Source organism: Polypterus senegalus, chromosome 3 (assembly GCF_016835505.1).
Source record: "Polypterus senegalus isolate Bchr_013 chromosome 3, ASM1683550v1, whole genome shotgun sequence".
NCBI classification, from domain to species: domain Eukaryota; kingdom Metazoa; phylum Chordata; class Cladistia; order Polypteriformes; family Polypteridae; genus Polypterus; species Polypterus senegalus.
In genome coordinates this window covers 224,364,070-224,387,965 of record NC_053156.1, presented here as the reverse complement: position 1 = coordinate 224,387,965, position 23,896 = coordinate 224,364,070, and the positions used below count along the sequence as shown (strand labels likewise).

General features: G+C 39.2%; 1 protein-coding gene across 1 annotated transcript in view; it reads left to right on the top strand.

Annotated features, from left to right (window-relative positions):
* The first annotated feature begins 6,818 nt into the window (after positions 1-6,818).
* The window catches only part of LOC120525911 (calcium/calmodulin-dependent protein kinase type 1D-like), a 91,837-nt gene continuing 74,759 nt past the window's right edge, over positions 6,819-23,896 (top strand). The window contains exon 1 of the mRNA XM_039748595.1: positions 6,819-6,876. The gene's annotated coding sequence lies outside the window, so the exon portion shown is untranslated. The remainder of the gene's footprint in view (positions 6,877-23,896) is intronic.

The window sequence follows — 23,896 nt, the reverse complement described above, 5'->3', positions numbered from 1 at the left end:
CCCATGGGATACCCCTCGCAAACCGTTTAACACGCTGCATATGGCGATTCACCTCCACGAGAAACATGCCTCTATGAACAGTCAACGTGGCTCGAAGGTGCCAGGAGTTGGTGGGTGTGGCTCATTCTGCGTGCGCCATAGGTGTCTTACTTGTCGGTGGCTCAGTGAGTCCACACCCCTTCCAGCGTGCTTTCCATGATTGTCTTGCCTTAGTGAATTATATATATAGATTTTCAAATGGCTTCCAGCCTCTTGTTGTTTTGTATATTACAATTATTTATTATTTTGCACTTTGTTTAATTGTTTTGTAATATGACTTTATGATATATGTTGTTGTTAGAGCAAAATTAATTTTGGCCTAATGAATCTATCTATCTATCTATCTATCTATCTATCTATCTATCTATCTATCTATCTATCTATCTATCTATCTATCTATCTATCTATCTATCTATCTATCTATCTATCTATCTATCTATCTATCTATCTATCTATCTATCATGTTTGTATAAACATTGTGACCTCTGGAACCATTTTGCCATGTCACACAAGGTTCCATTGTATTATAGTATGTGAGTCTGAGTCTAATGCAAAGTAATTGGAGTTTCCCTTGTTTTATAGTATGTCATCAACAGTTTACTGTAGAAAGCAAAACATGATCAGACTCTAGGTAATGCATTTGTGTGTATTTCTGAATCTGCACTGCTTTGGCCTGGTTACCAATTTTCGGTTAGTTCATAGTTGTGTCCAGCTCCTGTGATCTTGACATACAGTAAGTTAAGTGCATTCGAACATGAAGGAATGTTTTCTTCATTTCCTCCCTTGTGAGGTGTTCTGGGCATGTCTAACTGGTAGGAGGTCCCGGGGAAGACCCAGGACATGCTGGAGGGACTATGTTTCTCGGCTGGCCTGGAAATGCCTCGGGATTCCCCCAGAAGAGCTAGTAGAAGTGGCCAGGGAAAGGGAAGTCTGGGCATCTCTGCTCAAGCTGCTGCCCCCGCGACCCGATCTCGGATAAGCGGAAGAGGGTGGATGGATGGATGTTTGATCCCACATACCATATCCCACATGCCCTTTAGACTGACTACCTTTTAGTGATTATTTTTTTGCAGTACCTCTAATGTAGTTAAGCTTTAAGCCTCATTTCATTTCCAGTAAAGTTAGTCTTCTGGAAAGGCAATACATACACAGGTTTCCCCCCAAAAAGTAATTGTGTTGCAAAATGTTTTTTTTTTATTTGAAGAAGATACATTTTCTGAACTCCTATCTTGTATAGTTACTTGCAGTATTTGGTCTTGAGGTTTGCAGAATCTTGAATCTTAAAGGCAGTACTGTATACCAAAACAAACTCCCAGCTTTCCACACTGTATCAGTTACAGGAAGTCATTTAATATGAGTTACAGTTTAATTCCTAATATATATTTAGATGTAGTGCTTAGGAATGGTTTTAATCAATGATGGTGTCGTTTAAAATAAAAAACTATCCTTAACAACTTTATTTATTGAAAATGCACATTAACATGGTCAGTTCAAGTAATTGTATTAGCACAGATCTCTTAGTTATTTAAACTTGTAATTCTACTTCTTCTCTTTCATCAGTAAACCATCCTGGCCATTAGCAGCCTTGTATTTTGCTTTCTGTATTGCAGTTATTTTGAATATTTCTATTGATATTCAACACAGCCTTTTGTTCTTTTTCTCCTTAATGATTTTCACTGTTTAGTGAACTGGGCTGCAGTGGCATCATAGAAAGTGTTGTTGCCTTGCCAATTTGATACCCACCATTGTTTCTTCTGGTAGAGGTTGCATTTCATTCTGTTCTTGCATATGACTTGCAGGTTCAGAAAATGGATTAGTCAATAACATTTTACAGTACTTAAATCACAAATATATCTTAAACTTGTATCGTTCATATGTCAGGGCTGCTTTTGGCACAATTGTTAGTGCCTCATAGCCAGGAAGTGGGATTCAATCTCATACCGGTCACTGTCTGGGCGCATTCACCTTCTGTCTTCATGGCCTTTTTCTGAGTTCCCCCATTTGTTCTCTCACATCTCAAAGACATACTGTACATGGTAGTTTCAACTGGCACATTTAAGTGATTGTGTTCTAACCAGGACTGTTTCCAGACTTGCCACGGAACAGGCTGTAGCCCACTGCAACCTGCCATTTGGTTAGTGTGTGAGAAAATAGATGGATGGATATATATAAAAAAAAACTGATTATTTTATTTGCAGAAGTAAAATAATAATAATTGATTTAAGGTCAGGTTGAGGCTCGTTAGCTTAGATCGACTTTGGCTGATCTGTAGAGAGTATAAGCCTTTCTTGACAAACAAAATGGGATGCATTTGAAAGCAGCACTGGCACATCTAACCACTCACATTAGTTAGTTTCTTCTATTTTAGTTTTATGCAATTCATCTCTAAGGTGAATAATTTATTGGCTTGTTCATAAATCACCTTAGAGGGTGGAAAAAAATTAGAAAAATATCTCTCAGTCACCTTCAAATGAATCATTAATTTACTCCCATGCTCTGGGATAAAGCAGCATGTAGAGTCATGTAAAAAATGTGATGGAAAAGTTGAAAAGAATTGATTGCATTTAAAAAGTGAAACTACTCTAAGTAATATGAAAATCATCCATTAAATCCATTAATTCATTGTGCCAATTATGTTTTTTTTATATAACAATATATTCTGTATATGTCCTCGCATGGCCTGCTCTTCTACTAATCTCATTGTGTACTGGGACTGGCACATGAAAACTTCTAAATGTAAAAGTGCCTTCAATTACTAAATTTAGTCAATGTCCAACAACTTCTGGAGATTTCAGTATTTTAAATATGAACTAATATAGTTCTTGGTATGGAATACATGCCTTTTTTGTCCAACTTTGTCAATTGATCATTTGTGGACTTGTTTTACTTTCAGTCTGTCATTTTCTTGAAGGTATGCCGATTAATTGTAAGTCCAGATAGACCCTCCTGAGGTTAACAAAGTGAGACCCACTCACTGGTCGCCATCCATCCATCCATTCATTTTCCAACCTGCTGAATCCGAACACAGGGTCACGGGAGTCTGCTGGAGCCAATCCCAGCCAACACAGGGCACAAGGCAGGAACCAATCCCGGGCAGGGTGCCAACCCACCGCAGCACTCACTCTGTCTATCTATCTATCTATCTATCTATCTATCTATCTATCTATCTATCTATCTATCTATCTATCTATCTATCTATCTATCTATCTATCTATCTATCTATCTATCTGTCTGTCTGTCTGTCTGTCTATTAAATTTTATTTGTTTTCCTTTTTTATCGTGACCATTAATCACCACCACAGCTCAAAGTGAGGGCTCAAAAACCACAGAATGATAATGATAGTTTCACAATTCATGCCAAACAGAGCACATCTTCTCATATATATGCATGTACACTCACTAGCTACTGTATTAGGTCCACCTTGCTAGTACTGGGTTGGAGCCCCTTTTGCCTTCAGAAGTGCCATAATTCTTTGTGGCATAGATTTAACAAGGTGATGGAAACATTCCTCAGGAATTTTAGTCCATATTGGCATAATAGCACCACACAGTGGCTGCAGAGTTGTCAGCCGCTCGTTCATGTTGCGAATGTCCTGTTCCACCACATCCCAGTGGTGCTCTTTTGGATTGAGAGCTGGTGGCTGTGGAGTCCATTTGAGAACAGCAAACTCATTGTCATGTTCAAGAAACCAGTTTGAGATGATTTGAGCTTTGTGATAGGGTGCATTATCCTGCTGGAAGTAGCCATCAGAAGGTGGGTGCACTGCAGTTATAAAGGGATGGACATGGTCAGCAAGAATACACAGTTAGGCTGTGGTATTTAAACAATGCTCAATTGGTACTAAGGGGCCCAAAGTGTGCCAAGAAAATATTCCTCTCACCAATACACCACTACCACCACCCTGAACCATTGATACAAGGCAGGATGGATCCATGCTTTCATGTTGTTGATGCCAAATTCTGACCCTACCATCTGAATGTAGCAGCAGAAATTGAAACTAATCAGACTAGGCAATGTTATTCCAATCTTCTGTTGTCCAATTTTGGTGAGCCTGTGTAAATTGTAGCCTTATTTCCGTAGCTGACATGGGTGGCACCTGAATTGGTCTCCTGCTGCTATAGCCTATCTTCCTTAAGGTTCGATGTGTTGTGCATTCTGAGATTTGGTATTCTGCACACCTCATTTGTAATGGGTGACTTTTTGAGTTACTGTTGCTTTTTTATCAACTTGAACCAGTCTTGCCATTCTTCTCTGTGTTCATTTTCATCTAGAGATCTGCTGCTCACTGGATATTTTCCCTTTTTCAGACCATTCTCTGTAAACCATAGAGATCGTTGTGCTTGTACATCTTGGACAAACCCCAGTAGATCAGCAGTTTCTGAAATATTCATACAAGCCTGTCTGGCACAAACAGGTGTGAACGATACCCAGGCACAGACAGGCAGACATGTTGTTTTTCCACCACCACACGTTTATTTACAACTATATACAAGATTAAAGTGCACACACAAACCCCAAAGTCCTGGCCAATAGCACACAATGCCTTCACTCTTTGGGCCGCCTCCACTGTCATCTCCTGCTTCGTCCTTCTTCCACCCGACTCCAGCCTCGAATGAAGGGAGGCGGCCCCTTTAATCCACACCCGGATGTGCTCCAGGTGCTCCCCGGCAATCACCCGCCGACACGCCCCCACGCACTCCGGGTGTCCCTGCTTCTCTTCCCCCCAGCACTTCCTGGTGTGGCGGAAGTGCTGAGGTCCAGGGCTCCCAAGGCATCGGGGCACCCCCTGGCAGTGATCACAGGCCCTTGGAGGGTTGGGCTTCCAAGCCCTTAACCCGTGGCCCCCAAAGCAACCATGGTGGCGGCCCACACGTGATCCCAAGTGGGAACACGCCCTCTTCCGGTCCCTCAAGGTGTCCCGGCCAGGTCGTCGCCCCTGGCATCCCTGACACAGGCATACCACATTCAAAGTCACTTAAATTACCTTTTTTTTTCAGTTCGGATGCTCAGTTGGAACTTCAGATGGTAGTCTTCACAATGTCCACAGGCCTAAATGCATTGAGTTGCTGCCATGTGATTGGCTGATTAGATATGCATTAAGAAGCAGTTGAACAGGTGTACCTAATAAAGTGAATGGTGAGTGTATGTACAGTATGAAATATGTTTCTATAATATTGAAAATATTTAGGGTACACAGAATTTAGGAACATATCTAGTCATATGTCTTACTTGGTGGCATAGTAGGGCCATCAGCCTCTTTTGAATGTAAAGTTAAACAAAAAAACATTGTTCTCTCATGAAGGCTTTTATGAAATTTTATATATTTGGTAGAGGTCACTGTTAGCTGGGTATCATATAAATTTAAAGGTGATCAGTACCGAGCCAGACCATGTAACACTGAATAGGAAAAGTGGTTTCAGAAAATGCCTTGATGAACAGAGCCATCTAGTGCAGTGGTTCTTTTAAAAGTATCTTGGACAAAAACATATACAAAAGTCTGCAAAAGGCAATGCAGCATGGTGATAAAGGACCATTGTAAGCTAACCTATTAGCACAGATTCTCAAGAAGCTGTTAAAATAACTTTAAAAATATCTGCACATGCCAGTTGTCAGGAAGCACAGAGGAATAGAGTGTGGGAATTAAGGAGGCTGCCATGATACACAGAGACAGTTTGAATAAAAGTCATTTTTAAACATTCAATCAGTTTTGTTATCCCCTTACTTGCAAGAGAATGTGAATCCTCACACGTTTAAAACATGAATAGAACATTGTTGGGATTCAACATCTGTGTGATCACTCAGCTCACGTTGGGGCTCTGGAGTGAAAAAATGTGCCCTGTCACAATATACACTGTATAATTACAACTGCCGTTGACTGATGTGTCCTATTCAGGCGATGATTTTTAATGTCACAGAGCAAATTCATTTATAAACTCACAACATAAAATGAACAAAAATCAAAAGAGAAATCTTTCTTGACCTTAAAAAAGCAACAAATAACAGCAAATAATGCATGCAAATAATACATATAAGCAATCTGCCCTCCATGTCCAGAACTTTCAGCTTAGGTTTGTGGAAGGTAGAATTTAAGCCGCTATTTAAAAGTACCTAATTTATATATGCTTTGATTTTTTTCACCTAGTTTTTAATTTTGTAAATGTAAAATGTCTCTTGAAATGTATTTTTGTCTGCTTTAAATATTGCATTGTAACATTGCACTCTCTCTATACTGTATATACGAAATGATTTACTTATTTCTTTGTAATCTTTTTTCTTAGATGTTTTTTATTCCAGTTCATTGACGAATGGCAGTCATGCTACACCATGTTCTATCTGTAACAATACAATTTTGCCGTAACAGGGAATCACCCTGTTTCTCTTTCATTGGATAATTCTGCCACCTAATGGACAAGTGGTTTACTGCCATCTACTTATGGCTGACATATTAGGCCTGTGCCAATCTGAGAAACTTGGAAAAACAGAATTATCAGGTCAGGCAGTTATTGTCTAACCTGCTTAGTACTGATCAGGTCTGTGGAGGTGGTGGAGCCTATCCCAGCTAACACAGGGCGCAAAGTGGCGTAATTTGCTACAAAGTTGATTCTCCTTTCATTTTTGATTGTTTTATACCAGGCATTTGTATCTTCTCTCAATGTCTCCATGAGTTTTTCTTTCATTAAAGACTTTTTTTAATAATTAAAAAGTATTAGGAGCAAAGATACCCCAATGTATTAACAAATGATTTCTGGATTTGTTTAATTTAATTTTACAGTTATGGGAGCAGGAGCCTTTCCTGACCGTAGTGAACACAAAGCAGGAGACAATTTGTCCATCAGGTAAGATGATCTCTGTTTTTTAATATATATAATGAAATTCTGCATTAAGCATTTTTGATATCATGGATCCAGAGTGTGGTAATTTGTTTCATGTTAGTCAGATGCGCAAATACATATTTCACTGTACCTCATAAATGTGACAATACTACTGAACTGAGCATCAGTTTATTGGTCTGTCACAGGTCACACTCACACACATAGGACAAATTCAAATTCTTCCTAGATGTGTATTTCTGGATCCTAAGTAAGAAGCTAAAATCACAATACATCAGCAAAAAAAAAATAATTAAATAACTGAAATGTTAGAATGGGTGCTCAATTAAGAAATTACAGTCAGAAGGGTACTTGGTCCAGAAAATTTTGAAATCTATCTCCTGATATAACATATATGCATTTTCAAAATGTAATCTATCCATCTTTTTTATTCCTAAAATCACTTGAGAGATGCCATTTCTAGAAAGAATGTTTATGTATAGCTCATCTTCTCTATCATTTAAAGAGAATGCCAAAATAATCAATACACATAAATGGCATCACAGGGGATCACTGACTATAAGAATCAAAGAAAACAGTGATGAGGGATTAGCTTTACTTTATGGCATGAGTCTTTTGTGGTGTCTTTCTAGATACAGAATGATGGTAAATAGACTAAAATTAGTTTTCAAAAAGTGTTTTATGAACATAAAGCATATGAATGAAAGATAAGCACAGGAAGGGGACACAAAATAAACACTGTTCCTGCTGCTTCTATAGGCCTGTATACACAAGTGCAGAGCTCATGTCTACATACTCATCTTTAAAAGGCCACCAAATGCGCCCTTTTCACCACCTATCTCTCACAAAACCCACTTCCCATTTATTCTTTCCCCAATTCACCACCCAACACCCTCTTTAATGAACCCTCTGACATAATGCAGCTTTAAACTACTAGAAGGCATCAGAGCTAACTTACAAAGCTGGATCTCAAGTTGGTTAACTGGCAGGAGACAAAGAGTACAGATAAGAGGAGAATACTCCATGTGGACTGAAGTCATCAGAGGAGTTCATCAGGGGTCTTTCCCTGATATATTCTGGTATAATTAGTAAACTTGTGAAATTTGTACATGATGTTGAAATTGGAGGGATGGCAGATACTGAGTAGACAGAGAAAACAAGATGACTTGGACAAGCTTCAGGACTAGGCAAACACTTGGAAAATGCAGGTTAACTTAAAAAAGTGCAAACATATGGGTAAAAGGAACATCGATAATAATAATAATAATAATAATAATAATAATAATAATAATAATAATAATGTTTTATTTATGTAGTGCCTTTCATGCACTCAAGGACACTTTACAATATAAATACTAGATGACAGACACTGTTCTGCATGAAGCAATCTCTAGAAAGGATTTAGGGGTATATGTTGACACAGCATTCTCTTCATCTGAATAGTGCATGGAAGCAATTAAAAAGGCAAATAAAATGTTAGGTTATATCATAAAAACTGTCAAATATAATTCAAGGGAGACCACCTCTGGAGTATTGTGTGCAGTTCTGGTCAACCTGCTACAAGAAAGACATAGCAGCACTTAAAGCTATGCAGAAGATAGCAACCAAGTGCATCCCAGGACTTAAGGGCATACCAACTGTGACAAACTTCGAGAATTAAACATGTTTAGTCCCGAGCAGAGGAAACTGCATGGGAACTAATCCAGGCTTTAAAATTCCCAAAGGATAAAGCAGATCCACCAGAATTCTTTCAGCTTAATGGTGAATCATGTTACACAAGGGAACCAGTGAAAATTAAGGAGAAGTGTATTTGGGACTGAAGCCAGGAAACGCTTTTTTGCTCTGAGATGTGAGAATCTGGAACAGACTATCAAGATGGTAGTTGAAGCAGAAACATGGACAAACTTTAAGAAGTATCTGGATGACATATTGGGACCAGTGGCGGCTGGTGAAAATGTTTTGAGGTGGGGCTGTGGTACAGCAAACAATTTCTCAAACAATTCTTCACAAATCAAAGCAATATGATTTATTGCAATGCAGACAAAGTTAAAGAACATTATTAAATCATGTCTGATCAATTATTTCAGTATATATATATATATATATATATATATTACTCTTCCCAAAATGGCTAGTTTGACGGAATTATCCATGTGTGTCCTGGTGTTCTCATGTTTTCTTACTTTCTCGGACAGGTGCTTCATATCTCTCACTCCGTAACTGTCCAAGCAGGATCTGTCCCAGTTGCTTTAAACAACAAGCACGGGAAACAAAATAAGGCATTAGCAGAAACGCATCCACATAGCCAGGCCTTTTTGGTGTACCAACTGGAAGAGTAGCTTCGCGTGTACTTCTTCCCTTTTTCGCTTATCTGCTGTCTGATTAAGAGGTTAGGCTGATCTGGACCCAGCTCCTTTACCTTCAGTTTTTCTGCCAAAGTTCTCTTCTCAAACGGATATTGGTAGAGATTGAACAGAGTTGGGTTCGTGTCCGGAATTAACAACACCTGAGTCCACCATTGTCACGTAATGTTAATTGAAAATTGCGCCACTACAGACCATCCTTGATTTTAGCTGCTTGGGCGACAGAAAAATCGCCCATTTCAGTTAAGATTTGAGGACGCTGATTGGCTAAATTTTATGTCACATCTTGAATATATTTATATCTTGAATCAGCATTTGACTAAATTCTACAAAGACCCGCCTCCTTTGGGCGATATCTCGATCAGCTGAAATTGAGGCGTGCTGACAGGCAGAGAAGTTATATGGTGATGGTGAAAACATTTATTTTTTACAGAAGATTTTCTAATATATCACATCATATAATTATACATTTAAATAATTTATATAATTATTATTTTGTGTGTGTGGTTCAGGGAGGGCGGCGCCCTAGCGCCCTCTATTGGCCAGCCGCCACTGATTGGGACAGCTTGGCTATTAGCTCAACAAATTACCTCAATGGACTGACTGATCTCCTATTTGTCAGATTTCTTATGTGTCATGTTCTAAACCCCCACTGAAGCCAAGCCCTGGGATCAGCTCTGATGTCATGAGCAAACCTACGTTTTACATACCTACAACATCCTATATCAACTCATAGAGCTCATGTAACCCATGAGCCTTTATCAGAATTTAAAGGGGCCGAAAGGTAGTCTTCCTGCCTCCTGTTCCATAAAAGAAGCAACGTGGTCTGTCTTTTCAGTGCACCTTTTCACATTCAGTGACCATTTGTTGCCTTTTGTTAGTTAGGTGGGAGAATAATGGTTACCTGTCCTCCCTGACATTGGCTTTCAGTGGCATTGTGGTTGTTGCTATTCCAGCTTTTGAACATATACTTCCAGCTGTTTGTTAGGAGATGTTGTGTTCAGTCTCTTATGGCTTGATCCTCTGCTTTGATAGAGGGTCAGTCACCTCCTTCCACTGTTAGTCTCAAGTCTCCTGGTGAGCATTACATGTTTCCCCTAGATAGCAAGCTTCTCTCTCCTCCACGCTGGTACCCATCTGTATTGCCCTGCCTGAGTACCAAGGACTTTTGCAGAGCGTATCTCCTACAAGAAACCCCCTTTCCAAATTGCTATGTCTGTTTTCTCTTTCCCTTTTAGTGTGGGCCCCTATCTCTTTGTTCGCTTAAGATCTTCAGCTGGACTTTCCCATTCACTTTGCCACATGGCAGTGCACTTGTCTCTGGCCATCTCCATCTAGAAAACCCCTTCACAGAAGTTAGTAGGATCATGATTGCAAAATATCGTGACTCTTGGTAACATATAATAAAAGGGTTCACACATTTCATTTTGTGAGTTTCAATTATGATATCCCCTTCTTTCTCCTTTAGCTCACATCCGTTATCAAGGCATGTGGTGTTCTTCTGTCTTCTAATCCCATCTATCATTTCTCTTGCTCAGTATCTACTACAGTACTTTAAAGCTGTACATGAACTATTACACTGTGCTGCAAAAATTAAACTCATAAAAAGTTATTTTTATTCAAATTCATGAACACAATAAAATATAATTAGAATGTTTGCATGTGTCACATTTAACTACAACGCATAATAAAAAGGTAACAAATTATACAATTAATTCATGCCTAATTATTATTTATTATTTATTATTATTATATGATTATTATTATTATTTATTATTCTAAATCAATTTAACATGAATGTATTAAGTCAATCTAATATTATTAAACATATATGTAAAGAAAACAGCAATACATATTCATTGACTTACATAAAGTCTCTAGTTTTTAATCACTTCTACATTTTTTTTTGATCCAAAAAATGATTTGGTGGCCCAACATTTGTACACTTTTGTCTGGAGCATCCCTATGAATCGTCCAGTAATAGTGACATCCCAATATGCATGGTGCCTACTCTCTATGTCATTAAATATCTTCATGGAATCTTTTACCCTGCTCTTCAATCACAAATGTGAATCAAAAAAGTGAACTTTGAAAACCATGTTGCAACACAATTTCTTAAACGTAAATAATATTTTTTTTCAATTATTTTTATATTATGGATCTTTATTGTTGCCTACAACTGTAGAAATTACTTTTTTGAATGATATCCAAGCCTCACATTCCAGATTTTTCATCACAGCATCAAATTTTGCATCAGAAATCAGTTTTCTATTATCAGGTCTTGCAAAAATACTTTCTTTCAGTTTAGCCTCAGACAAACTTGGAATTTTTGACATAAAAACATGAAATAGGCCCCATCTTTTGATGTTTTAATTAAACCAAGCTAATATGAAGCATGCATCTGGATCCAACAAGTTAGCTCTGAGGTTTTTGGCACCTTGCTGTAGCTTTGTTCTAGGTGACCATTCCTTCTGAACCCATTGCCAATTCTTGGTACAGCTCTCTCACACATGGAGAAAACGTGAATTTTATATATCCTGAATATTGACCCAGTAAGAAACACAAAAAGGTATATTGTGATAAAAATGCTGCATGATGGAGAAAAAATAGTTTTCATTCTTGAATTACCCAAATATATAAATACATATAATAAATGAAATAATCAAAAAAGATTTTTCAATATATAGATGTGTTATGTAGGCCTTCTTACCAGCCTTTACCAATTATCTCATTCTGGCAGAATATCCTCCCTTCTGTTTTACCCATTTCCTGGAAATCAATGTTTAATAATACTACTTACTATATTCCTCAAAATATTCCCATTATCAGAACATCCAGTTCGGATTTGTACACCATCTGTATATCACCACTTGCAAGTGCCAATCCATGGGCTTGAGAAAATATCCTTACTGCCAATTCTGCCCTGCAAATACTGAAGGCACATTTTTGCACATGTTGTGGGAATGCCTGTCAGTAATTACCTTCTGGTTCACAGTTTTCAACTGCTTGCATGCTATCTTATCAACTAATATTCCTCTCTTGCTTCATATTTTCTTAACTTTGGACTTCTTTTTCACTGTGTAATACTATCAGAGGATGCTTGCCTAGGGCACAGTTCCCACAAAGTCAACTCTTCCATTTTGCTGGAACTTTGGAGATGCTTTGTATTTACTTTTCTGAAAGCTAGTTTCTTAACCTAGTCTTCTTTGAACTCTCAGCAGTGAGAGTCATGTATCATCTGTGGCCTACAGGGGGCACACCAGCTCCCCAACCTGACACATACAGATGCAAGGCACAAGTCTAGCAACACACAATGACTTTATTTCAGTGAGAAATGCTTTTCAATCGTTTCCCACAGCTTAGTACAGTATAGCCAAGTACAATAAAACATAATAATTAAAACAGCACACAGCAATGCCTTTCTCTTTTTCTGTCTGTTTCTGTCTCTGTTTCTCCTTCTGCCTCCACTCCTCCTCTAGCAGGTTTTGTCCCTTTTCCTCCTAACTCTGGCTCCTGGAGCAGTTGCAGTGGCTTATTTTATCCTGCGCCCAAGAGTACTTCTGGTGGCTCTTTAGTGTGCTCCAGGAGCACTTCCTGGTGAGGCAGAAGCTTGACAAAATAGGGTTCTGCAGTCCCTACGGCACCCCTTGGTGGCACCATGAAACCCAACAGGACTATGCCAAGCTCCAACTCCCATGAAGCCCTGTAGTAATCTAAGGCACTGCTGCGACCCATGGGGGTGGGGGGATGTCTGCAATCTAGTGCTCAGGGAGAAATAATACCCTGTGTGTATTCTTTCCTCCAGTCCTTCCATTAAAAAAAGCATCCTGGCTGGGCAATGGCACCGGCCATCTGCCACGCATACAAATCCAGTATTGCAAAATGACAAGCTTTGGTGTCACTGTCGGGTGGATGATGATTAACACCTTAAACTCAATTTTTAATTGCTGATGGAGGCCATCGAGGTGGGATTATTCATATAGCTTTTTGATATTATTACCATTTTTATTATTGGTGTTTCATTTTACAGCTGTTTAAAAGTAATTATGACTGTTTTGGGGTTTTTTTTTTGCTACTAGTTAGTAAAAATTTGACCACAAGTAATCTTCTATACTAATAAAAGGCAAAGCCCTCACTCACTCACTCACTCACTCACTCACTGACTCACTGACTCACTGACTCACTCACTGACTCATCACTAATTCTCCAACTTCCCGTGTGGGTGGAAGGCTGAAATTTGGCAGGTTCATTCCTTACAGCTTCCTTACAAAAGTTGGGCAGGTTTTATATCGAAATTCTACGCGTAATGGTCATAACTGGAAGCAGTTTTTCTCCATTTACTGTAATGGAGATGAGCTTCAACGCCGTGGGGGGAGTTTCGTGTGACATCATCACGCCTCCCACGTAATCACGCAGCACATAGAAAATCAGGAGACCTCAAAAAAGTGCTGAAGAAAACATATAATTGAGAAGGCAGCGAAACAATAAGAAGCGAGCGAGTGACATATACAACCATATTGATGAGTTCTGCTACTTGAAACAAAGCACGATGTAAACCTACACTTTAAATTAAGTTTATAGACAGGCTGCCGCTGGCGTTTGTAATTTAGTGCCTGCCCATATAAGGCCGTCCGTCAGCGGCAATCCAATAGCAAACTCCCACTAAATATTCACGGGTTAAGGACTGTGCTTATGCAGAGGAAGATGAGATGGTCAGCGTGGTGTTTGGCACAAACTCAGCGAAACTGCGAGAGAAAGTTTTAAGTGCCAGGACTAAGGTAACATTAAATAAAGCTATGGACATAGCACGAGATGGCACCAGCACAGCTGGGAACCTTCGATGCAAGTACACCGAGTGGCTCACGTGAACTGGCGCGTGCACAGATAAAAGCAACAGTTCCAAAGAGCTGAACAAAACCGAATTACACAATTGAAAAGGCAGCAAAAATATGAAGCGTCTGATAAGCATATTCATAAATGCAGCTACTGTGGAAACAAAGCACACGGTGGAAAAAGTCAATGTCCCGCTAAAGGAAGACAGTGTAAAAAAAACCCGTGCATGCAGTGTGTCAGGTCTCAGATAAAGAAGAAGACGAGCTGTTTATTGATGCAGTAAGAAACGAATCGATGAATGAAACCTGTCATCTTTACAACGATTGACAAACACGGAATGTAACTTGAACACAACACATCCTACAAATACGAACCTGATTGAAAGAAATAATGATAATCAAATCCTTGATGACAGCAACACTCAGTAACACTCACAAAACAAATACTGTATATTGAAAGTCATGTTACGTTATTTTTAAAATGTTCCCTTTTCTTTTCTACCTTTTTAACACACTACTTCTCGCTGCGATACGCGGGTATATATATATGTATATATATATATCCCGCTCTACATACTCGAATAATGGATACTTTATTCGCCATCAATGATTGTTTTGGTAAAGCCATACTCAGTGTATTCATTAGATGAACGGTAAAAAGTAAGAGCGAGGGAGGATGACTCATTGAGGCATGCAGGCTGTAGTCTTGCGTCAACTCTATCTGAATTGCGATCACATTTGAAAAAATATATCTTTTCAAGTTCTATTTAGTCCATATGTGTCAAACTCAAGGGCCACGGGCCACATCCGCCCGGCGTAATTATATCCGCCCGAGATCATTTTATATACTGTATTATTGTTATTAAAGCCGGGTATATGAAGCGCTGGTAACACAATAAACTACAGATCCCATAATGCAGCGCTTCAGCTGCCTTCCAACACTTACCACGTTAATCAAGTCTACCTTTGATGCTGCAAGTTATTGCGAAGCTAGAGTTATTGCGCACTGAGTTTGCACGGCGCTTTGGTGACTTTGAAGAACAAAAAAAGTCCGTCTACATGCGGCTCGAACCTTGTGCATGTTTGGTAGCACATATCTGTGTGAGAAGCTCTTCTCAGTGATAAAGACTAACAAAACAGCACACAGGAGTCGCCTCACTGATGAGCACCTGCAATCCATCCTGAGAATCTCCACAACACAGAACCTCACACCAAACAGAAACGAACTTGTGGCCAAAAAGATGCCAGGTGTCCAGCTCTAAAATGACATATGAGCAAAGACAACTGAATGATTTGATTTGTTATTGCACGTAAGCGGAGTCAACCGTTTTAACAAACAGCGTATTGCACTGATACGAAATAGCTGTGTGTGTATATATGTAGATATGTATGTATATGTATATATATGCTTATATATATGTGTGTGTGTATATATGTAGATATATATGTATGTATATATGTGTATATGTATAGATATGTATATATATATATGTTTATGTGTGTGTGTATATATATATATATATATATATATATATATATATATATATATATATATATATATATATATATGACAACAACACTCAACACTCACAACAGTGACAAAACAATTACATTGACAATCAGGTTACGTTATTTTCAAAATGTTTCCTTTTCTTTTCATTGCTTCTTTAACACACTACTTCTCCGCGGTATTTTGCTATACTATATAAAAGAAAAAGGCAACTTTCCTTTCTTTACACCTTTTTTCCTTTTATCCCAAACCAAAGCCTTTCTCTCTTAACACTGCAGAGCACACAAAACTAATTTTCTTTAAATGCCGGTAAGGCACTTTACCAGAGGCACAAATTTGAATGTTCACATAGAAAATGTAATTTCAATGTACCTGTACTTCTTAAAACGTTAATGTTTTACTGTTTAATAACTTATAGACTATAATTTATTATTTTCCCTTGCACTCAGTGACCAAACCTATACACACACATATAGACACATACAAACATACACACAAGTATATGTATGTGTATATATATACACACACACACACACACACACATATACATACATACATACATACATACATACACACATGTATATAATTTGTGTGTGTGTATGTATGTATGTGTGTGTATATATGATGTAGATAGGTATGTATGTGCGAGTGTGTGTATATGTAGATATGTATATAGATATGTAGATATGAAGATATATATATATATATGTGTATATATATATATATGTATATATATATATATGTATATATATATATATATGTATGTATGTATGTATGTATGTATGTATGTGTGTGTGTGTGTATGTATGTGTGTGTGTATATATATGACAGCAGCAATCCAAGCTGTGAGAAAACAGTAAAAAGGAGGCGTGTCAGACGTCGTAGTACTTTTTCTGATGCAGCTACCGAAAACAACTTCGTGACGCTGCCGCCAAATACACAAAACAATTACTTTGACAATCATGTTACATTATTTTTAAAATGTTTCCTTTTCTTTCTCTTTCCTTCTTTAACACACTACTTCTCGCTGCCAAGCGCGGGTATATATATATATAGATAGATAGAGAAATATATATATAGATAGATATGAGAACAACACTCATATCAATGACAAAACAATTACATTAACAACCATGTTACGTTAGTTTTAAAATTTTTCCTTTTCTTTTTCGTACCTTCTTTAACACACTACTTCTCCGCTGCGAAGCGCGGGTATTCTGCTATATATATATAGATAGATAGAGATATATATAGATAGATAGATAGATAGATAGATAGAGATATATATACATAGATAGATAGAGGTATATATATATAGATAGATAGAGATATATATATAGATAGATATATATATATATATATAGATAGATATGAGAACAACATAGATAGATAGATAGATAGATAGATAGATAGATAGATAGATAGATAGATAGATAGATAGATATGAGAACAACACTCATATCAATGACAAAACAATTACATTAACAATCATGTTACGTTATTTTTGAAATTTTTCCTTTTCTTTTTCGTACCTTCTTTAAAACACTACTTCTCCGCTGCGAAGCGCGGGTATTCTGCTAGTACATTAATAAATAAGGATAGTTAGCACTGCTGCCTCATGAACCATCATCTTGGGTTTGATCTAAAATATCATTTGTTTTGTGACCCAGGATGATGGCTCCATGGAGGAAGTAGTGCTGACAGTCATTGTCTATGTGCAATTTTTGTGTTCTTCCTATATTGCATTGGCTCACTTTTTCCTCCAACCCTCCAAAGTCTTTGATTTACAAGTGATTATAGGTTCATTACATGTGTATGTATATGGGACTGGTACTTGTGATGGACTTTCACCTTGCCCAGAGTGAGTTCTTGCCCTGTGCCCAGTGCTGCCAGGGTAGGCTCCAGCCCTTTCCAATTTTATGACAGATTTTAATTACTCATACACAGTTTAGGAGACAAGGCAGAAACCGTCAAAATGTTGGGGCACTCTTAGGCAAACCCAGTATAATTGAAAAGATTACATAAAAAAATGTGTAAAATGCTTCTTCAGATGCTAATCTCATTTAGTGAACTGCCCAAGATGGCGGTTCTCCCAGTTATGTGGCAAATGGGCAGGAAGAGGAGGGTCTAGGTGGAAGGACGCCTGAAGTCACGTTGGAGAAGGAGAGCTGTTAATCTGTCTCAAGAAGGAGGAAAAGAGTGGACATTATGACACAGTGCCAACCCCTGGGTTGGCATAGAACAACTATCACTAAAGCCCTTAAACTGTCTTCTGCACACACATGCATGTGACAAAACCTTTTTCCTATGCAGAGCATTGGTATCACTTTGCTCTTCCCCACCTCTTTTATCTATTTATGCCACAGACCCTTGTCTTGTCTGGATTTGGTTAGGGAATCTTCAGCTACATGCACAGTTGTTCATGCTTTACCTTTTTGCCAAATGATCCTGCTTAACTTTTGATGCTTTTTGTATATATGAATATGGCAGTGAGGGTTGTGCTTCAACAAGACTTCTGTCTCCGGCACAGTAAAAAAGCTGTAGGTTTATACAGTACAAAATGTCAAATGTGTAAAGTGGGTGTCAGAGAACAAAGTAGATCTTTCTTTAGGGGTGAAACTAAAAACTGGAATTGCTGTAAACTAAGGTTATTACACAGAGATTTGTTAATTCAATCAAAATCTTTTAAAGATGAAATTAAAATTGTAGGGGAAAGTTAAAAAAATGCTTGATTGCCAGTATTTTACAAGAACTTCTCTTTACCAAGTTCACACACTTGACCACCGTGATGTTATTGGCCACATGAAATATGGTTCATGTGTCCAGCAACCACATAGCATCATAGTGTTCTGCCAGAAGGTGGAAACTGGCAGCATTTTAGAAACAAGGACTGGAACATAGGAAAAATAGTGACCACAACATCAAAACTAAAACAACACCCCAAATTGTTTGTGGTACAGTGTCAGGAGCCCATGGAGGTGTGTGATTTAAAAAAAAGTGGTGTGCCTAAAAAATTGTGAGTATGAGGGCATGCCGATGGAAAGCAGTGTGGCCATGCTGGTTCAAATGCAAGTGCGATCAGCCTAGCCATTCCTAATTGATAGACTACATGTCATTAAGGAAAGCACCTACATCCACAAAGTATGAAAAGGATATGAGTAGGAGAGACTGGAAGCAAAAAAGATCAAGTGTAGAGAAGAAGAGAAATATGAGAGGGAGAGAGAAAAAAAAGAATCAGGAGATCAAGCTGGTGTGGTGGAGTGGAGGTAAGGCAATCAGGAGGCCCATGAGAGGAGCAAAAGGAACGGTGCTCCAGGGTGAGTTACTGTTGAGCACTTATAGAAGCAAGAGTGGCCAAGACTTCCAGGAATAATCCTATGGAAGCCTGTGGATGGTGGTGGGATGATGGAGTTGTGCTTATATCACTCCAGTGGGTACTGACTGAGGAGGCTGAGGATGATTGTGATTAAAGGTGGACTGTGTTTGTCGGTATCTCAGTCCTACTGAGAAGACCCAAGGTGTGAGCAGGGGAGACTAACTTAAGAAGGATGCACTGGGTTCAGAGAGTGATAAAGAGAAGCCAATTCTGACTGTGTTTTAATCTTGGATTTTAATAGATTTATTATACTCAATGAGCAGCTGTTTAAAGCTGATCCTACAGCTAGGATGTTGGATATCTCTGGGTCCACAGTTCTTGAGGCTGATCCTCCAATTAGCTGTGAACCATCCAATCTCACTGAGATTACACAGGTGGTAAACCAGCTGAAGATAGGGAAAGCTGCAGGGATCTGTGGTATCCAGGGTGAACTTCTCCAGGCTGGTGGTAAGGCTGTCCTCCTGGCATTGCAAGCAATCTTTGTTTCCATTTGGGAGACTGGCATCATCCCAGCTGTTGGGAAAACAGGACTTGTTGTCCTTATCTGGAAAAGGAAGGGTGATCGCCTGGTTTGTGGCAACAACAGGAGGATACACTGCTCTCGGTGCCAGGTAAGGTCATTCCTGGGGTCATCCTCAATAGGATCCGTGATCAATTGCTCACATACCATCGACCAGAGCGGTCTGGTTTTATGCCTAAGAAGTCTATCATAAACTGCATCCTGGCACTGAGAGCTCTCATGGAACACATACGTGAATATTGAGTTTCTTTGCAACCTTTTTCGATTTTCATAAGCGTTCGACTCAGTTGAACAAGCTTCCCTGTGGGACATCCTGAGACTTTGCGGGATCCCTTCAATGTTGCTGGATATCATGGCCGACCTATACTCTGGTACTGTGAGAGCTGTGCAGAGTAGAGGCAGAACCTGTTTTTTTTCCCAGTTGATTCTGGGGTTTGTCAATGGTGTGTTCTTGCTCCTGTTTGTTGGGTAAAGTCGTGGGGTCCAGCGGCTATAGGGCATCTGTTGGTGAAGAAAGATTCACTGATCTTGACTTTGCTGACGATGCTGTGATCTTCATGGAGTCAATGGAGTTTCTCAAGAAACTAAGTGGGAAGTCTGAGTGTCTGGGCTTGCGAGTGTCCTGGATAAAAACCAAGATTCAGGCCTTTATTGACCTCTTAGGCTCAGCCATTAAGCAGTGTGTCTGTCTGCAGAGACAATGTCAGCCTTGTTGAGAGGTTTACTTACCTCGGCAGTGACATTCATGTCTCTGGTGACTCTTCCTACGAAGTCAGTAGATGGATTAGGAGATCATGGTGGGGTGATGAAGTTGCTGGAAAGGGGTGTGTGGCACTCCCGATATTTATGCAAAAGGATGAGGGTCCAAGTCTTTAGACTACTGGTGTTTCCTGTCTTGCTATTTGGTTGCGAGACATGGACACTATGCAGTGACCTGAGATAAAGACTGGACTCCTTCGGTACTGTGTCTCTTCGGAGAATCCTTGGGTATCACTGGTTCGACCTTGTGTCGAATGAGCGATTGCTTATGGAGTCCCAAATGAGGCAAATTACCTGTATTGTGAGGGAGTGTCGGGCCATGTGGCACGATTCCCAGAGGGTGATCCAGCTTGTAGGATCCTCATTGTTGAGGACCCGAGTGGCTGGACCAGGCCATGGGGGTTCCCCCATAACACCTGGCTTTGGCAGATAGAGGGTCATTTTTGAAGGGTGGGACTGGACCATGTCTGCCTGCCTGGGGGGTTGCCAACCAGGATCCCAAGTTATTTCATTGTGTGGTGGGTGCGGCAACGTGTTGTACCAGTGCATGCTCCCCAACCTGACCTGACCAGACCTATTACACTTATTTACTTTTTGCTTTAAATCTTTATTTGCACTTATTATTATGGGTTATATTGAAAATGAATTTTCACCGTAAAACAGATGCTTTGTTTGTTTTGAATAAAGTGCACTGAGAACTCTTTGCACCATGACTTATTGTTTATATCTTCATTGTTCTAGTCCATCCTCAGTTATAACTATCAATGTCCAGGGAGACAGGAGATGCCAAGGCTGTAGGTACCCAGGGCATCACGTTGTTGTTGAAAAAGTTAAGAAAAGGAAGTGTGAGGGAAGAAGTTTGTTATTATTCACAGTTTTGGACAAACATAATATACACATACTCATATGCATGTATTTTTGTGTTATTTTGTTTTTTTTACATATGTAATGTGTGGCAAATGGTTGGGGGCGGTACCCAGCCAGGACGCCCAGAAGGACTGGAAGAGGGACTACGCCTCCTCTGGACCATGAGAGGGCAGCCGCCCTGGATGGTATGGGGAAAACGGGAACAGAGCTTGGAAGCTCAATCCTATAGGGGCCCGTGGTCACCGCCAGGGGGTGCCCGGATGCCTGAAGAGCCCTAGCCCTCAGCACTTCTGCCACACCTGGAAGTGCTGGGGGGACGAAGACCAGGGACACCTGGAGTGCTTCCGGGTGTACAGCCGGTACTTCCGCCACACCAGGAAGGGCCAAAGGAAATTCATCGGGAGGCACCTGGAATACATCTGGGTGAATATAAAAGGGGCTGCCTCCCTCCATTTGATGGCTGGAGTCGGGAGAGTAGAAGGACAGAGCTCGGAGGAGAGTAGTGGAGGTGGACCCGAGGAAAGGCATTGAGGAATAAGGCCTGGACTTTGGGGGAGTATTGGGTTGTGTGCTGTATTTTCACTTGTAAATACTCTAAATAAATGTGTGTGGGTTTGAACCAATGATGTCTACCTGTCTTTGTTCCGGCTGCTTACCACAAATGTAATTTTGAATTGAATGTAAAAGGTGATATTTTCTTACTGACTTGCTTTTCATTATTAATAGCTAATTTGTGGTGAGTGTATAAGTAGTGATCACCTGACTGGTCCATCGCGAATGTGATGTTATACATTTGATATTATTTGCATTTTCAAGTTATCGCTCAGTGGTGAATAAACTCCTACTCCTTAGTACTAGTTGGCTTTATTTTTAAAGTATGACCTAGTGTTTTTTGTTAGAGATTTTGGTATTCTGGTTTTGACATTTTTGTTTTGAGATTATTTTGACATGTTTTAATCCTTTTTGCTTGGTCAGTTTTGACTTTGTGGTATTTTGACCTTTGCTAGCCTTTTGACAACAATGTTTTGCATTTTGATCATCTTCTGATTTATTCTCACTCACAATAGTCCTTGATACCCTGTGTGTCATAATAACAACTAGGAACTGCATAATGCTGATCTATATACCTTCAACCCAGGATTGTGACATGCTGCCCACTACTATCTTACCTGGCAACACCATAAATACTAAAGACAAATAAACACAAAATGGTGGAGCCTTTCAAAGAAAACAAAATGGCATTGGGATAACACGTAAATTCATTTTCAACACGGTCAGCAACCATGCCACCTAAACTTAAGAACAAGAAGTCCATCTGGAACAAAGCATGTTGGGGCCTGGTCAATATCTGCATGAGAGACCAACTAGGAAAGCTTAGTTTGCTGCTAGAAGAGGAGTTGGTGGGGCCATCAGGGGGCACTTACCCTGTGGTCTGAAGATGGATCCCAATGCCCCAGTACAGTGACAGGGACATTGTACTGTAAAAATGGTGGTGTCCTTTGGAGGAGACATAAAACCGAGGTCCTGACTCTCTGTGGTCATAATAGAACCCTTAGTATCTTCAGAAAAGAGTAGGGTATCCCCAGATGTCCTGCCTAAATTGCCCATCATGGCCACGTCCATTCTAACCCCCTAATCACTCCCTATGTCTAATAGGCTCTCTCTCTCTCACTCCTTTGCCACCTAATAGCTAATGTGTAGTGAGCATACTGGCACAAGAATGGCTGCCGTTGCATCATCCAGGTGGCTGCCGCACATTGTGGGTGGTTAAAGAGACTCCCCATTATCTATGTAAAGCACTTTGTAGTTAGAAAAAATTATTAATATGTCAACAAAAAACAAACAAAACCAACAAACTAATAGCAGAAATAGATCCTAGGGCATAGACAAACCTCAATGGAATAATAAATATGTGGACCTCTATCATACAACAAAAACAAAAAACGAAAACAAATTGAAATAAAAATTAATAATACCATCAAACAAAAGCTAATTCAATAAATTAATTAACAGCGTCTTCCTGACAAACAGAAACAGGCAAGCTTCCAACAGTGTGTTAAAATAAATCCATTCAAAACATGAGAAAGTGGATAATAAAAACTATTAAGAGTGAAATTATTACAGTAATAAAACAGTACAAGCAAAATACAGCAAACTAAGTGTAGGATGCTCCCTAGAAGCACAGTATTGAAAGGACCGGCTGGTCAAACTGTTGTACAAAACCACACCATAAAGAAGAACTCAAAATGCAGTATGGTGTTTAGCTGCTATAACTACTGAATGGTGGTCTTCTGTCACGCAGCTCCCAGCTTAAGTCCCCACCAGGTGAATCTAAAGACCTCACACAGAAGACAACTCTTTAAATCACAGCTTTTTTATGCAGTTCATTAAGTGGAATTCTATCATTTTAATTCATGATAATTTCCTTAGGCCTTTGGTGACTTATTCTGTTTTTTTTTTTGTTTGTTTCATATTGTTCGAGAAACAAAGACACACTTATTACAGCCCTAAGCATTTGCCTCCTTATTTATAAATCAATCTTTGTTCAAAAAATATTTTCTTATTTCATTCTGCAGTCCTTGTTGAGACAGCAGTAGTCCTGCATCACATAAAAACTAAACTCTTTTGAGGATTTGCAACCTGTATTCCAAGCACCTCCTAGTGGTGAAGAAAATACTTAGAGGAGTTTTATGATAGAGCAGACTTTCATTGAATACAAAACGAAATAAAAAAAATAAATGAAGAAACCAGTTCACTAAAAGAACGAGGCACACCTATGTTATTCACTCAAGACATTTG